The sequence below is a fragment of the Lissotriton vulgaris genome, chromosome 2_1 (assembly GCF_964263255.1).
Source record: "Lissotriton vulgaris chromosome 2_1, aLisVul1.2, whole genome shotgun sequence".
Taxonomy (NCBI): Eukaryota; Metazoa; Chordata; class Amphibia; order Caudata; family Salamandridae; genus Lissotriton; species Lissotriton vulgaris.
Window position 1 is genome coordinate 440452621 of NC_141687.1, and position 19027 is coordinate 440471647.

A 19027-nucleotide genomic window follows, 5' to 3' on the forward strand; every position below is an offset into this window, starting at 1 on the left:
GGCCACCTTGCCTGGGTGAGGCTCCAGCACCCTGGCAAGAAGTCAGAAATCTTGGGGTCTGGCTTGATGCTGACCTGTCTTTCGGACCCCAGATAGACAAGGTGACGGGCATCTGCTTCAGCGTGTTAAGAAACCTACGGAAGGTCCTAGCTCTCCTTCCCATGTCCGCCCGCAGAATGCTGGTGCACGCCCTTGTTACATCACGCCTGGACTTTGGCAACCTGCTCTACCTGGGAGCTACCTGTAAGGCAATAAATCGCCTTCAGGTGCTACAGAACGTGGCAGCGCGTCTCATACTCAAACTCCCTAAAATATCGGACTCCAAAGCTGCCCTTCAGACCCTCCACTGGTTGCCAGTAAGGAGCAGAGTTGAATTTAAATCCCTCTGCACCTGCCACCGTATCCTTGCTAAGAAGGCACCAGCACCACTCCAGAACCTAGTCACCAGGTATGTACCATCTCGCGCTCTGCGCTCCTCGCAGGGAGGCCTTTTAAAGGTCCCTAGGGTGAGAAGGGCTCGCATGGGAGGAAGATCCTTTCGTTTCCTGGTGGCTAAGAGCTGGAATGCTCTACCCCTCAATCTCCGTCTGGATTCTTCTGAATCTAGTTTCCGGAGGAAACTGAAAACACACCTATTTTCAAGATAGCTGGGTCCCTCCACCACTTCTACTCCGGAGTGCTTCAGTTAGTGCGGGGACACGCTTTTAGCGTAAACATGCGCTCTACAAACTTCCCTTAATTAATAATAAAAATGGCCGCTCATCGCCGTGTGGGCCAGATAAAGGGGGGAGAAATTCACACCCTACAGAGAAGAATAAAATGGAATACAATTGATACATCGGCCCTATGTAAGTTGAAAAGCATCTGGCCTTGAATCTCCCACGAACTTATAACCGGGAATGTGAAAATTGGATTAAAATGGTGACATAGGTGTATGGACTTTTGATATGCAGACAAACAAACAACTGTCTAGCCTCAGGTGAAAGGATGTGTTGCCAACCACAAACCTGGTATGCAAAAGTGGGGCTAAGCAAGCAGGCTTTGAGATCAGCCATCCACACCCACAAGCGAGAGGGAAAAGATAAAACATTCCAAAATCAACTCCATGCTAGGAAAATACATAGGAAAAATGTATGGTACAGCAAAAGACAACAGCAAGACTCCTATTGGTTGTATATTCATAGCCTGCTGACCCCAAACAAACAATTTTGGTCATACATCAATAGGGTCTCAGGGCGCAGCCATGATAGGTGTAACATGGTCACCTGCCAATCATGGATTGTCCATGTGGCTACATTGTTTTGTTGCGTGCCATGTCAGGATCAACTGCATCAGCAACATCTCTATATTACCAACGATTTGGGAAACACCCTCCACCCTGTTGAAGACACAACCGTACAGCCAGTAACAGGGAAGCTCCCGTCTAGCGAAGAAACAACAGAGCACCAGGTTGCAGTGAACTGAGTGATACTAATTCTAAAAAATATCAGAAAAGGATGGGGCACCGGGTCCCAACGCTTTACCAGGACACCTCTTCTAAGAAGATTGCAGTTTCTGGGATACCATACTTACGCCACTTTATGATTATTGCCTGACCAATTCAATAGTCCCGGAGACTTGGAAAGGTTCTTTGTTGCAACCCATTCACAAAAAGGGAGATACAGGGGACCCACCAAACTACAGGCTGATTGCTCTCCTGGACATTGAGGCAAAAGGATATGCAAGCCTTCTTCTGCAAGATGTGCAGGAATGGGCTAACGATAATGAAATCCTACCAGTTTACCAATCCGGTTTTAGGCCTGGAGTTTCAACAATAGATAACATCATGGCATTCTGTTTCTTAGCAGAACAGTCCATTCAGAAAAAGCAGCTTCCACTCTTTGCATGCTTTGTAGACTACTCTGTGGCATTTAATGGCATTAACCGGAGTCTGCTGTGGTGGAAACTGCAAAACTGGGGGATCCCATTGATACAGCTAAAAGCAATAATCAGTCTCCACACTGGAACGTGTGTACGGGTGAAACTCACGACAAATGCAGCCACTAAAAAGATTCCGAACAGACCGAGGGCTTAAACAAGGCTGCTTACTGATGCCTATCCTTTTAAACTTATACACGGTGGACCTCGGCAAAACATTAACCAAGGCTAACCTTTTATCTCCTAAAATTGGCTCGACTAGATTATTTTTAATCCAGTATGCGGATGATATGGTGCTTTTGGACCACACCAAAACAGGTATGAAAAGATTACTGGAAGGACTAAACAGATACAACGTCAACAAATTAAGTGGAAACACGAGAAAGACGAAGGTAGTAATATTTGGGAAGTATGCCAATAAACTCAGACACCATTGGATACTGGGCATATTGAAAATAGCAACAACTACCAAATACAACTACCTGGGGGTTTGGCTCACAAGCAATGGGAAGCCCACGGCACACATCGCTTCCACTGAAACAAAAGCTAAGGCAGTGATGTATGCCTTATGCAAACTGAATTCCAAACTAAGCAGCCCTTCCACTATCTCCATCAGAAAGGTCATGTGCTCTAAGTTGCTTCTCTCACTCAAATATCTTCAACTAGCATTCCCTGTGGCTTTTGGCAAAATCTTGGAACAAGCCAATTGTTGAGCATTTAAGAAAATTTTCCAGATACAAAGTCATGCCCGAAATGCATTGGTACGATTGGAATTCGGGCTAAACAAGAGTCACAAGCATTGGGCATCAATTGTGTGGTTTTATTGAGGGGTGTGTGTGGCCCCTCCGCACACAATACAAGCAATTTTAAAAACTATTTTTGAGAAAGGAAACAACTCGTGGGCGAAAGGCCTGCATACTGCCTGCACCGAATTGAACCCTGACATGTCCAACTGGCATGATTTTATTCATCAGCCCAGTATCCTAAAATCGATCTTAAAAAAACAAGTTGGATTGCTCTCTAAGGAAGAGGACATGAAGGAATTGAAGCTTTCCAGCAGTAACATCAGGATACTTGCTACCTCCTATGGAGACCGCCTAAGGCAGCCATAACTTGATGCACTTTAAACAAGTTATTTTTAAAGGGCATCTTAGCAGTGAGACTCAAAGTGCTGCCGATAAAAGACATTAACAAGCGCTGGAAATATTTAGAGGCAGTCAGTACTTGCAGAATCTGCCAACAGCACGAGGAATCCATGGTTCAACTGGTTTGCATGTGCCACTGCTTGGCAGAGACATGCCGCATTTCACTAAAAATATTGTTTTTAAAATACGGAACACACACATGCCAAGACGCAATGAAACTTCTTTTCAATTTGGACATCCCAATGGAAAAGGCAAGATGTGCGAAAATTGCTACAAGGTAAAAGAACTTTAAGGCAATGTTTCGCACATCGAACTTAATTGAAATCTCTGTGGCTAAAGTATTGAACATGTACCTGCACATTCGCCACAAAACCTTTCTTGGACCCATATAGATGAGCTAAAATCTGCACTTTAGTGAAACGACTCGAAGTCAAAACCTTAAACAGGGATTCGAACTAATTGAAGGCTTTGACAGTTGACTATTTGCACTGCTTCTATTCATTTTATCTTGAAATGCAATATTTTAGATCTATTTTATTCATGTATTAGAATGGCATACTCTAACGGTTAAATATGTACTTATTATAACTTAAATAATTAAGTGCTGGAATATCTCTGCTTGATCTCCATTGTAACAATTTTAATTAATTGAGACAATAAAATGTATTAATTCATTCATACTTCCTAATGGGATTATGGAGGTGAGGCATTTTCATTTGCTTGCATTATGACCATTTGCCCCAAGCTACAACACTAAGTAGATTACAAGTTGAATCAATTTCACCTTGGCAATGACATATAATCATTGGTTGCTGATTTTTATTTCACAGAAACAACTTCTATGCAATGTGGTATGTTAATGTGTTAAAGATGATCCTCCTTTGGGAGACATAACATTTTACATTTAGAAAAAACCCTAATACTCAAAAATTATGATCACTTTGGAATACGGCTCCTAGTACTGCCTTAAATTTCAAACTAGGTTCTGGGAGTCAAAATCTACTAAGGTGACTCTCGACCTTGGTTCTACTCCAATTACCTGTTGTTTGTGTGAGCTCCACTAAATGTTTGCAGTCTTTATGCTTAATATTCCGGTGGCTGTGAGATACAGTCATTTGTCATCTTCGTATGCTGTTTTGATAATCAAGCCCCATGAATAATGTTAAGAGGCCACTTTATATTGTTTCAAATGTTGCCACTAAGCCTTGCAACAATATATGAATGGATCATTACACCAAACACTAATTATTGTCTTGTGATTGCTTCAGAAAAAAAATATGGACTCAAACCTTGCAAAGCTGTTCACATTGTTGCCACACAAAATAAGATTTTTACTCTTTATACCAAACCTTACCTTATCCCTCATAAAGTTTCAGCAGCAGCGTATCTGTCTGCTTGTGGTTAGACATCTATTTTACTATTGACCCAATCTTCCCAGAGCTGTCCTTTCACTAAACGTACTGTGTCAGTGGCAGGTTCAAGTCCACCTGTTTCCTATTACCATTTAGCACTGGTGGGTTTGAGAAACTGGGTTGTTGGTTAAAGAGGAAGGGGCCTAATCAAGCAACAGCCACAATGCTTGCCTGTGCTTAACCCTCTGGCAACACAAGAAAAACCTCACAACAATTTAGAGACATAGAGTAAATTATATTCGAAAACATTTTAGAAAGAGGTTTTGGACACAATACCGCACCTGTTATATATGTGGAATTCTATTTTGCATGGTGCAGAGATCAAGAAAAAAAGACCTCTTAATTTATCAATAGTAAATAACATTCACATAACAATTTCCCAAAAATTATCAGCACTCACTTATTCCCAAACATAGTTCAGTTTACTAAGACCTATGCTTTTCCTTGTCAGATTTTTTGTAAGATTTTTCAGGCCAATGTCAGCCATCTAATACAACTCGGTCAAGACGACAAACCACCGTCTTGCAACTCTTCTCTGTCTTTGACATTACTGACAGAGAAGAGTTGGAGGAGGGCTGTTTGTCACCTTAACCGCATTGTAATAGATGCGATGGCCAACATTGGCCTGAAAAATCTGACAAAAAATATGACTAGGAATATGGCTAATTTGGGAATTACTGGACTTTTAGAATTGGTTCACCTTTGATGCAGAACAAGATTGTCTTGCCTCTAAATTTTGGAGCAGAAACATCAGTGTACAAGAAAAACACCTGTTTGAGTCCTGAAGAAGTCCTTTATAAGGACGAAACATGTTGGCTACTTTGTGAAGATTATATGAATAAAGAATCATTCAAAATTCCACCACGTGTCCAAAAACATTATTTCTTGTAACTTTTTACCTTATGAAAGACATTGATTTTAGTTAACTGAACTATGTTTGGGAATAAGTGTGTGCTGATCATTTTTTGAAAATAATACATTCTATTTGACACCAAAACAAAAATCCAATTCGTAGTACTGGAGTTATGATTTTTTAGTTTTTTAGTTAAAACCAGTGCTTAAAATATGAAATTGCCAACCAAAGACATCTAGTTGTACAAGAACGGGTCGTACTAAAGTTATGGTCAATCATGATGTAATGCGGCTCGGATACAAGAAGTGGATTGGACCTGGACATAGAAGAAATTGGAAGAAAACGTTTTTGAAGGTAAGGTTTAGCAGGACAAGGAAGCTGGTGTGTTTAAGGAGGAAGCACTGTCATTGGGGAGCTGCTGGATGAAGTCGCAGTGAAAATGACCATGTTGAGACTTTTTTGGAAGTTAAGAATCTTCAGCAGGAAAAGTGGACGTCTGTAGCCTAAGAGGACTTCATGAAGCAGGATGCCCCCATTCTGAGAGGAGTAACTGAACAGGATTTTCTGTTGCAGGGATGTAAGTAGAGGGAGCTACTGTGATGTCAAGTCAACCGGCAATACACTTTGGGTGTGTTAGATCTGGGGGTCTCTAGTTGGCAGAGGTAAGTGCCTTTGTCCAAATAGGATCCTTAATTCTAGTCAGGATAAGGGGGAAACATACTGTTGATAACCCTGATCACCCCCTTGGTAGCTTGGCATGAGCAGACAGGCTTATCCCCAAGGCAATGTGTAAAGTATTTGTATCAACACTCACAGTAATATGAGGAAACACCACAAAAGTACACTACACAAGTCATTTATAAAAATATAAATCACTTTATATAGATTAGGCAGAGTCAAAAAACGACATATATCCATCATACAACAAAAATAGACTTTCTTCCAGTAATGGTTCTATTAAAATGAATCACTGTAGCAATTTTCTCTTGTAAAAGTTTTTTTTGCTGAGAAATTTCTCTTCAGAAAACGTATTGAAAATAGTTAAAACACTGGTAGGCTCAGACTGGCGGTGAACCCTTCTTTCTAGCTTGTGGAAACTCTAAAAATGGTGCCTGTATCGCAGAACGACCTGCTGTACTTGTAGCATGGAATATGCTACCTACGCATGCTCGCTTTCACCTTTGGGAAATCACCCCTTACTAAAGCTTGGGCCCACGCCAGTCACCAACAGGACACTGTCTTCAACTACTGTCCACACTGTATTTTTACATCAGGAGGGTGCCGTTCTCTTAAATGCTCCCGCCTCCAATGTGCCAGACAGTCCGACTTCCCCATCTTCCTAAGCGGCCCGCCAGCAGTGCTCTCGAACACAAACAATTCCCCCTTTACGCCAGCTCTGGTCCACTAATGCAGCCGATTACCTTGGTTTGCAGAGCGGGAGCAGGCTGGTCACCTTGGGCTGATCTCAGGAGGGGAAGTTTGCTTCTACACCGGCGTTCCTCCCACTTCGGACAAAGCTCGGCTTCCACACATGAGCGTGAGGCATCCCCGGTTGCTAGAGGACTCCTTGCGCCTCCAACGACAAGACGCAGCTCTGCCTGGACCATGGTTGCTGGGAACCCATCGGGGCTGGAACCAATTCCAGTGTGTCTCTGTAGAGACGTTTCCCTGCCTCCGGGCCAGTGGCGCAGAAGGCCGATCCAGAGCACTCACGTTTCCCGGTCCACCAACGGTGATCAGGAAATACCCACAAATCGATGGGATCGGCAAAGAGGGGCCATTGGAGATAAAGTACCGGCCCTCTGTGTCTCACGCTGGGCAAAATAATTAAAGTGCATGTCAGGCAGGCTGCATGAAGAACCTCAGCAGTGTCCTGGGGTCACACAGGTCAGCCCCGAGACAGCAGGGACAGCGAGCACAATGTAGGGCGAGGTTTGTAGGAGTCCTTGAGCAAACTTTTATATCACTGAGTTTCAACAGGAGGCCAGCTCTTCCCAGGCCCTTGGAGATAGGTGGACATCAGAGGGAGCAAAGAACACAGCACAGCTACTCTTCAAGCAAGGGGGACACAGCAGACAGTCCCTTGGTCACCTCTTCCTCAGCTCCCAGAAACTCAGAAATGGCAGCAATTTTCCTCAGTCTTCCTGGCTGTTCTTCTTTGGCAGGGAATCCTTTTTGATCGAAAAATGTTTCTTATTCTAATTTTACAGGGGTCTCAGCTCTAATTTTATACCCCAAAAGCCTTTTTTATTTCTGTATGAGGGGTCCTACACCCAGTGGCGTAATGAAACTTGAGGGGGCCCCCCTGCAAAGTACATGGAGGGGGCCCCCACACTCCAGATCCAAACAAGAGCTCTCAGTCCAGGGGCCCGCCACCTGTGCACAGCGCCTGAGGGGTGCTGCGGGTTCTATCATTACGCTACTGAGTCTTCTCTGACATTGCTTACCCCACCTTGGGCAGATTTCCTTGGATGGGGGTTTGGCTACATTTATTTAGTTTGATATATAAGGCCAAAGCATGCTTTGTGGAGTGGTGGCCCTTTTAGGGACAGCACACTACAACATCCATGTAGGCAGGTGACTAGAGAGGAAATGCTCAATCCCCTCCTCAAGCTGTGGTGCTCTGTAGGAGTGGGAAGCTTGCACTCCTACTGCCTGTTTAGTTGATTTCTTTTCTGTGAGGTAGGGGAGTTTAGTTTGCACTGCTCATGTCCACGTAGTACTTGTTCTCTGTGTTATACTGTAGCTATGCATTCATTTGCTCACATTTAACCAATCATACCTGAACCCAGTAACTCATTCATCCTTGCACCCAGTCACTCAACTATTCAACTATCTACGCACTGACTTATTCGTCCATTTTTCAATGTGGTCTTGCATTCACCTACTCATTCATACATGCACATACAAAACTGACCTGTGGCATATAGAAACTCCATCTATTGAATTTGCGATTTTCTCCTCTAGAACTTGTAAGTAATGGAGTCTAACTCCGGAAAGTATTTACATGTTCATGTGTTGCATAGAGAGAAAAAGAGATTTGCTAGCCTAGACCGGACTCCTTAACACCAGAAACGTTTTGGCCACAGTGATTCATACATTTCACTTGGGAATTGCACAGGTTTCATATATTTGCTTGTGCGCGTGCTAATGAGAGCATGCTCCGGAGGTCACTTGCATCACTGCACCAAGAGCGGTGTGTTTTTGCACTGAGCAGACGTCCCTTCGGGAACACAGATACCCAATTATCAAAGTGTACGTCCACTCTGTCCACTCTCTGGATGCGCTCCACATGGTGAACTCTCAGTTCATGCAGATCAAACCTGAAGGGCCAACCGTGCATGTAGGAAATAAGCCATGAGCTGTGCAGGGCCCTTGCTGAGGTAGGACACGAGTTCAGACCCAAAGAGCGCGCCTAAGCGGCTTTAAATTCTCTTTCCAGCAAATTGAAATTTTCTCAACGCCATCTTAAGAAAATGAAGATGAACTTAAACTGGTTATTTCCGTTGTGCTCAACTCTGGGTGAAGAAATATCAAACTGTGATACTACCCGACCCCTGGACCGACAAGTGCTCGCCTCAAAATACTCCTGACCTGCCGAGTCCTGTCAATCATCAAGCAGGCTCGGAGGTTCCCAACCCCTCGCCCCCCTCCCCCCAGTCACTCTCGTAACTTTTTCTGGGCCAATGCTGCGCTCTGCGGCTTAGAATTTTTTTTTATCATTTAAGCAACAGTTTAATATGGCAAGACAAACGGGGGGCCAACGCCCCTACAAAGAAACCACCGCTGCATCATGTAGGCAAAATGTAAAACACAAGCCAAATACAAATGTAGAGTGCAAATGCTAATTTATGAAACATTCATCCAATGGAGAAATTCAATTTCCAACTCATTCTTATCCCATTTCGTAATAAATATGCATCAAAGCCAGCATCAAGACATATAATATAATGCAAGTTTAAATGCAGGCGGACAATAATGTTGCCTCAATCAGACAGACTCACCTGAGAGTCCTGGCCTGCAGCTTCAGAGCAGAGGCATGCAGGCAGGTGCAAGCGGGCAGCCCGCAGCCGAAGACAGGGCAAGGCTCAAAGCTGGCTAGCCAAGCAGTATTAATAGTGTTAGTATTAATAATTAAATTATGGCTGGGGGCCTGCACTGCACGGTGACGGTCGTCATCTCAGTAGTCTGGTCCTGGATGCCTCAAATCACGCACACTTTAAATTAAGCTGCGTAATGCCCATGACTATGGCATTGGTCAGGTCACCAGGCCCACCCTATGCCTGAAGACCGAGGAGACTATGTAATTAATTAAGAGGCCGTGTGCACCAGTTTTTTAATTAACACAGCAGTTGCGTGGGTTAGTTACACCCAGGACCGGCCTACATTTATTTATTTATTTATAAAGTTTTATACAGCGCAAACAAGATCCCGAAGGATATCAGAGCGCATTACAAAGGACGGAAGGCAGGACATAAATCTAAAAACGACATCAAGTAAGCACACACCACAAGAATAATAGCATAATTCCCAGACATATGAATCAAGGTGAGTAATACAAAAAACAAGTATAACGCAGGCTACGAGGGGAGGGACCTAATGAAGAAAAGAAGAACATAGATCCAATATCGACATCAAGTAGGAATACACAACAGGAATAATGGCATTATTCCCAGACAAATGAATCCAGGAGAGTAATACAACAAGCTATAGTTATGCAGCACAATTTCCTTGGTGCAACAACATGAACTGTTGCATGGTTAAACACGTATAGGGTCCCAAAGGCGAGACCTATTGGCTATGCCAATGCTTGTTTTTATTGGCACGTAGACATTTGTGTGCAAAGGTTTCCAAAAGAAGGACACACTGTATTTAAACAAATTGGAAACCTAACACACAGTTCTAAAACGCGACCTGGTGGAACACAACAGTTACAATGCAGTGAACTTAAAACAAATGTGTAAAACAATTTAGCAATATGCTCCATTTCATAAATAAATAAACAGTTCCATCCCTAAATAAATTGTAAGACTTTGTTTCTTTGGACATCGCGCTTGTGAGTTTTAATAATGTCTTGTTTTTTTTATTACATTATTTGTGAGCTTTGAGGCACGATGAAAGTTATGCCTTATTCTTAAATATGTATAAATGTGGTGCAAAGTGCTTTACTGGCATCAGAAGGTTTTATGGCTTTCCATTTAATTTATTTAATCAGGACTGTTTCTTTATGTCGAAAATGGACCCTGTAAGATGCCTTATAAAGAAGTGTATAAACTGCTGACGGGAGCAATGCACACTGTGGAGAAGACATGTTTATACCGCGCCGCAGCTCAATGCACAGTGTATTGAGATGTGTTCAGACGCGTGCAGGGGGGCGGGTGCTCGCTAGCCCTTGTGAAGGGGTCCATAAGATAGGGCGCAATGTGGCCACAGTCGCAGACCGCATGGACAACATGACTGCAGCCATGGCAGGTGTGGGTGAGGAAATGGCCTGCATGGCTGCAGCCATGGAGGCCAACACCACTGCGATGTCCACACAGCGCAATGCAGCACGCCGCCGCCACCGTCAACTCATGAGCCGGCTGGCCTCGTACAGCAGGTCGAATTATGTTGCTGCCAATGTAACTTCTCGGTTGGCACGGCGGTCCCTAACACAGCAGCACTAACTTGTCCAGTGCAGTGAGGACATGACCAGGGTCCTGGAGCACCTCACCACGGCCGTTACGGCACTACACCCTCCAGCAATACCATCCACTGTGGGGGTTATGATGCTAGTGAGGGGGCATCCAGCGTCAGCAGCCACTCAGCCTCACAAATCCCACCACACAGCCACAGCACCAGGCCCACGCCAGGTCCAGAAGCCCCGGAGGAGGATGCCCCTCAGAGGCGCTTGGGCGCAACGCGCAGTAGGCGCACTTGAGAACATTTGACTTTCATTGGCACAGGCTGACTTTAAGCCTGCCATGTCCTATGACACAGCAGTATGCTGTAATACTGTTAGTGGGAGATAGTTGTACTGAAACCTTATTTTTTTGTGATTTGAACAAATACATTTATTTTGCTACACACATTAGCGTTGTGTCATCATTACATTTTGCATGCATTGTTGATTTGTGGGGTGATGGAAGAGGTTGTACTAGAAACTGTTCACTGTGATCTGGTTGCAACGTCTGTGCCCTTCTGCTGGGTTCTCCCCACGTGCATGGCGTGCATGTGCAGGTGGCCGGTTGTCCCCTTCAGATTCACTGCCAGAGATGTCAACAGGTATCCGGCGCTTGGTTGCAATGTTATGTAGTATTGCGCAGACAGCCACAATGCGGCAGCACACGGCAGGACTGTAATACATGGCCCCACCTGTCTTGTGCAGTATGCGGAACCTGCTCTTGAGCAGGCCAAATGTCCTTTCTATGCAATTCCTTGTCCGTATGTGTGCAATATTGTAGCGCCGTTGCTGGGGTGTAGCAGGGTTGAGGTATGGGGTCAGGAGGTATTCACGGAGGGCGTAGCCACTGTCACCTCAATGAGAGGAGCAGATGGTGATTGCCTGTGCTGCGCTGTTACATCTTAGCAATGTGACATTTTCGACAAAGTGTACTTACTAAGTAGGTGTCCTTCCCCAAACTCTCCCCTGACCAGTCGTGTGTGGAGGCCACTGTGCCGGAATATGAAGGAGTCATGGGTACTCCCTGGGTACTGTGCGACAATGTCAGTGATGTATGTCTTAGCATTGCAGACCATCTGGATGTTGAGGGAGTGGTAGGACTTTCTATTGCGGAACATATACTCCATGGCAGCTGGTGGGCAGATGGCGACGTGGGTACAGTCTATGCATCCGAGCATATGTGGAAAATGGGCTACATTGTAGAATTGTAGCTTGGTCATGTCCAATTCCTGTTGGCTGGCGGGGAATTTGATGTGACGGTGTAGCTGTGTGAGCATGGCGTCAACAAAAGTGTGTAGGCAGCGTGACATGGTGGGCTGGGATATCCCCCCAGCAGCCGCTACTATCCCCTGGAAACTCCCGGAGGCCAGGAGGTACAGGCTACACAATACCTGCACATGTGTAGGCACCGCATTGGTACTGCTTGTTGGGTGCTGCATCAGGGGGTCAAGGTCCTGTATTAGCTTCATTATCATTTCCCCATTCAGTGTGTATTTAGCATATATCTGCTCTCTGGTTTGGCCCAGCAAGGTGACCCGCTGGCGGAATATCCTGTCCTGGATCCTGCGACTCCTCCGTGCTAATCGCTGTAGCCTTCGACGCCTCTTCACCATGTACATTCCTGGCATTGTGGGACTCCTAATGCTGCTGCTGATGATTGTCCTTATGTGTGATTGGTCAGGCCAGACCTGTTGGTGATTGGACAACGGTTTTTTAAAAGTAATTTTTCCATGGCTTTTATGGTTACCACCTGCTTTGAGTTGTCCTTATTTTGCGCGGCGCAAAATGCGATTTTTGGGTTTTTCGCTATTAGCGATTTTTCTTGAATACCGATTGTGAATCTATAGCGAATTCACTATTTATTTTGCAGAATCCGTGGTTTCTCGCATTTTCCGATTAGCTAATGCTCACCTGCCGGGATTCTGCGAATATAATAGCGAATTCGCTATTCTGTGTTTGCGAATTCGCTATTTTGATGTTGAATGCCGATTACGGAAATTGCGCCCGCAATTGCATTTTCGCAGCGATTGCGGGCGCAATTTTACTTCATGAATCAGGCTGTATGACATCTGTATTGCCCACACCGTAGGAGTAGGAGTCCCGCAAAGGCCACCTCACCTGTTCATCCATCATAAATTGGGCAATTGGGTAGTATCAAATAAAAAATTGGCGCCACCTCCTAATTACTGCGCCTTGAAACAGTGGTAGGAAAAAAAAGTTGTTGCTACTGTCAAAAAGCTGTCCGTTGTGGATTAAGTGTATCCCAACGAGCAGCTCACAACGGTACTTCTTCAATTTAGGCCAGAACACAAGCACAGCCACTCTTCCCTCAGAGTACCTTCCTCATAGCTGAAACCCCCTGTGTGCTTGTGATTGTACAAGAGGGTGTGAACAAAGTGTGATCTCCGATTCATGGATGCTCCTGGTGCTGTTTAGTTTCAGGTCTGTTAACAGCTCCTAAACTGACTATACTATATAAATAGCTATGCTAACACGGAGGGAAGATCAGCTGCATATAAACTAAAATAAATAAATGAGCCATTTTGAGTTTCGCCCTAGCCCTCCTCATTAAAAACATATAGGTGATATTTCACTTTCAAATCAGTAAATTCATACCCAACTGCTACATTTTTTTAACAGTTTCAATAGTAGGTGGTATTAATGTCCAGTTTAATGGTCCATCCTCGGAAGAGGTGAAGGCTGAGACGGCCAAGCTGGGAGTCGAGATGGTAATCTGTAGCTCACAGCCAGTGTCAGAAATGAGGCTGGGAGAGATGGGCCTGGCTTTCCTTTGCAGAAAATACAGGTGTATGCTCTCCGCACATCCATACAGATTTAAACATGTGAGCGAGAGAGAGATTGTGTATACACTTACATATGCGTTCACACTATTGATGGTTGCTATTTGGAAGAAGCCCCACCAGCTTTATCTGTGCGACCCCACCCCTAAAAAAAAGAAGGATGCCACTGCCTCTGCGTCAGAAAATATATCATCATCACTTCTATAGCACTTAATAATCAGAGGTAACCAAGCGCTATAAACAAACAACAGCAGAAGGTTCAATTTCAAAACAGAAAAAGTTTTCGGAACTTTCTTAAATTGATGAACTAACAATACCAACAAGGCTGGCAGTAAAAGAAGCGTAGTAACCGAGATACACATGTTCGTATTTTAAGCAACGAGTTGTCAGAAGATGCCCTGCTGTGAGGAGCGACATACACAGTATGCTGTCACCATCTGCAGACACTAGAAGCATGCTGGGCTCCGGCAGTAAACACTGACTGATAAGTAAACGTATCTAAGCTGGCTCCTACAGCCGTTTGAGATGTTCCTGGTGGGATGTCTAGAGCTGGGGGCCCCTGCAGGAAGGATTTTATCTTAAGTGCTACAGTGCACAGTGAAGGCCCCTCCCCCGATCCCCTATCTTCTCTGCAGCTATCTCTTGCACGGCAGAGCTTTTAGGTAACCCCATACAGAGTTCTGGTATGGTTTTGCACATCCCACGCCGTCCAGTCCCTGAATGACAGCTGCATGGTGTTGAAACTCTAGTGCACAGCGCCCGGCACATATTATTATTATTATTTGGACATTTATTAAGCGCCTGGTTACGCCACTGGCGTGTCCCCGCGCTGTGATAAGTGAAATGGCTGTCCCCCCTCCTCCCACAGAAGGCTACCTGCTGAAAAGGTGTGTTTTGAGTTTCTTCCTGAACAGGACTTCGGAGGGTTCTAGTCGCAGTTCCAACGGAAGAGCATTCCAGTGCCTGGGAGCGAGGTATCTAAAAGATCTGCCTCCCATGCGCACCTTAGATACTCTGGGGACTTTTAACAACCCCGTCTGGGAGGACCGTAGACTGCGTGTGGGCTCGTAGCGGGTTACCAGACTCTGGAGCGGTACCGGTGCTTTACCGCTCAGAATGCGGTGACATGTAGCAAGGGCCTTGAACTCCACTCTCCTCTCAATGGGAAGCCAATGGAGGGCCCGCAAAGCTGGTTTGGCGGATGACCTCCTAGGGAGCCTGAGTACAAGCCGCGCAGCCGCGTTTTGAAGGACTTGCAGGCGGCCCATAACCCTGCCTGTGGCCCCCAGATAAAGCAGGTTCCCATAGTCAAGTCGGGAGGTGACGAGGGCGTGTACCAACGTCCTTCGAGCAGAGATAGGGAGCAGATCTAACACTTTCCTTAGGGCTCTCAGGACACCGAAGCACACCCCCGCCACCCGACCGACCTGTGGACCAAAGGCAAGGTCCTTGTCCAAAATACAACAGAGGTACCAGAGGGTCTAAGGTAAGCGTGCCCATATACAGGAAACCAGACCAAAACTCACCCTTACAACCAGGTAGTGACACAGAGAGCTCTCCGTGGATGAGGACATATACCCATCAGTCACCATTCGAATCCGCCCTTCATCATTTGGGATTTTATCCGTACCACCCGTCAGAGATAATCAGTACTCTCCTGGGAGGTCAACCCGGTGGTAGGGGGTAGCCTCACCAGAGTAAGAGGATGACAGTGTGGTGTACCACTCGATGTAGGTGAGTGGTAAACAAGATGGGACTGGGGTGTGTAGTGCAGAAAATGTGAAAGAACAAAAAACCCAAAAGGAGTGGATTAAAATTGGTTAAGGCTAAGCACCCAACAATGATTTATTCCCATTGTGCTTACCGTACCAATGTTAAAAACAATACGCCCGCTGACTGACCAGTTATGTGGACAGTCTCAGGTCAATGTGGTCGACTAGTTTCAGCAATTCTGCGACTTATTTTGTCATTGCTTTCTTCAGGACCAAAAAATAAATATAAGCTACTACACCATGTGAAACAAAGGCCACACCCTGAGAACAATAAACAAGTGCAAACAGTCACCTGAACGTTCTGGGTGTCCTTACAGTCTGTGCAGAACACTGTAGGGGAGGGGTGAGAGACAGGTTTACAAGTAAAAATGGGCTACATAGTCCAACCATCAAGTATACTTTGGACTGGAACATGGCAGTATGTTAGTAAAAAGCACTATCTGAGTGCATACCAGATACAAAAACATTTGGGTAAAAAGTTAGTAGATGCCAAATGTAATAAACTCTTACCTAAACATGTAAGGTAAGATGGCCTCACCCCACCTGGCTGTGGCTCAGGGGAAGAATGAAGCACCGCTCTAGAAGATATGTAGAAAACACATCGATACATAAGTTGCACAAGTTAAAAACAAAAACCAAAACAAGGTAGCCCCTGTGCCTTAAATAAGCAGACAGAGCATGGTCAACTAGACCAGTTAAAGTGATTAAATGGTAGCGCTGTTGTAACCCCACTAGCTGACAAACAAGAGTTCTCCCTACCTCACCGTCGGTACTCCTGGCCGGCGTCCTGGCCATCTGGGGAGGTACCGACCAATGGCGAGGTGTTGTTAATATACCCGATCGTGATAGGGACATGGATCACGTGGGGTATCTTGCTCACGTCTAGCTAACACCGTTTAGGCAGCGTGATACGGTGTAGCGAAGAGTGCCTTGTAAACAAGCAGGCTGAAGGGAGCAAAAAATCACACCCGCGCTGCTATTGGGTGCGCGGTAGTGTGACGCGTGAGCCTCGCGTCTCCGTCGCGTATTGCAATTGGTTAACGCCTTGCCTCAGCCATGCTCCTAAAGGCTGTCATTCTGGAAACGCGCCTATCAGGAGTCATGTACGGCGCTCATATCGAGACTGCCCATCGTCGGCATGGGAACGAGGGACAACAAACGGGGGTAAACAAGAGTCTCTAAGACAAGGACATAACACGTGTTAGACATACACGAAAAGGTCAACAATCATGGTGAATTGACTTTAAAATACTCACAGACATTTACGGCTTGCATCGTATCAAGTCAGGAAGTATAGGGATTTGGGACAGATGAGGTAGAGCAGTAGGAGCTGGTAGTTTCATAGCGCTCTATGCCACGAGAGTAAACTACTGCCTGTCTCGTCAAAGGCTCAATAATGATAGAGCAGGGATGGCATATTGCACTACTTGTCCAGCCACACGCCAAGGTTCCTGGCCTCATGGCAGGGAACAGGAACTTCACCCAGACAGGGCGGCCACCACGCCGACGACCAAGCAGACGGCCCACCCCCTACCATGAGCACCTCGGTCTTGCTGCCGTTCAGTTTTAAACAGTTTGCGGACATCCAGGCAGCGAGATCTTGCATGCAGTTCCTGAAGATGTCCGCTGCAAGGCCGGGTGCACGCGACAGGGAGATGACCAACTGCGTGTCATCGATGTAGGATACCAAACGAAGACCATATCCCTGCACGATGGCCGCCAGGGGGGAGACATAGATATTAAATAGGGTTGGGCTCAGAGACGAGCCCTGAGGCACGCCCTGGCCCAACTCAATCTCCCTCGAGTAGCATTCACCCAATCTGACTTGAAAACACCTGTCAGACAGGAAGGACTTGATCCAACCAAGCGCCGCTCCTGTAACCCCGCCTTCATTCAGACATTGTAGCAAGGTGGAATGTGCTACAGTGTCGAACGCTGCGCTTAGGTCGAGTAGGATCAATGCCATAGTTTGGCCCTCGTCCACGCCCTGTCGTAGTGCTTCAACCGCCACGAGAAGAGCAGATTCCGTCGAATGACGGGGGCGGAAGCCAAATTGCAAGTCGTGGAGTAGCGAAGCCGCCTCCTCGAACTGCATAAGCTGAACATTGGCTATTTTTTCTGCCACTTTTGCCATGTAAGGCAGGAGGGAGATGGGGCGGAGGTTGTCCAGTTTTTCAAAACTGACGTTGGCCTTCTTCTGCAGAGGAAGTACCACTGCTTGCTTCCAGGCGTTCGGGACAGCCTGGGACTCAAAGGAGGTGTCCAGTAGGTGGTGAACATAGGGCTCAAGTACTGGCAAGCTGCCCTTCAGCCGGCTAGGGGTGGTCGGGTCTCTTGGGGAACCGGATTTTATCGATCCACAAATACGGAGAAGTTCCGCAGTAGGGGGAGTGACGAAAGTGGTTAATCGTTGTTCCCCTTTAATTCTAGTGGCTTCCGGGTGTCTAGGACCGTTATCTGTCCTCTGGGGGAAGGAATTATAGATGTTAGTAACCTTGTTTGCAAAGAACTCAGCAATGCGGTCACAGCCCTCCGTCGTGCATAGTTTCTTAGGCACTGCGGCGGGTTTCCCTACCGCAATAGACTTGTAAATAGAGAAGAGCTCCTTGGTGGACTGCTCAGCTTCTTCTATCTTATTGCAGTAGTACAATGATTTGGCCTTCCTGATCAATTTGTGGTAGTTGCGCCTACAGTCTGTATTCTGTTTTGGCATGAGTCGAGTAGGCAATCCTCCATTGCCTTTCAGCACGTTTACATGCTGCTTTGGCCGTCCGCATGTCCTCGTTGTACCAAGGAGCCGATCTCTGTGCTCGGCCCCCCATTTTCGCCACACCCAGTGGTTATTACCTAACTAACGTTTTTCTTTTATTCTCTGATTTCCCTGCCGGGCCCCACCGTGATGATGCCCTCCCTCCCTGATCCAAATTATGATCTTAACTCACCCACCCTCTGAAACTCCTCGCCTCACCACGCCTGGCTCTCACAGACTTACCTGAGAGGCCTGCAGCTCCTTCAGTGGCAGGCGCGAGGGCAGCAGAAGCGGGCAAGGGCAATGCAGGGCCTAGTTGTAAATTATGGTCGGCGGAGGGGGGCTCGGTGCGCTGCACTGTGGGGTCCTTTCCTGGGTCGGGTGGGATGCCTCAAGTCACAAGTGACAATGATATGCACCTGTTCCACCCTGAAGACGTGGAGACTGCGCGCAGTGCACCATAATTTTAATAATAAAGAAGAGCCTCAGAGGCCCACCAGGGCCCGGCTGGCATGCGCAATTGCACACCATTTCAAAGGTCATTAGTTAAGAAGAGGCCGGGGCGGGCGGGCATGCGCCATGCACCCCATTTATTCATAAAAGGCTTGCTGGCTTATAACAGTGCGCGGGGGCTTGCCTTGCGCGCACCATTTAATTAATGAGGAGGCAGAGGCCATGCGCACCATTTAATTTAGGAACTACAACTAAGAGGCTTG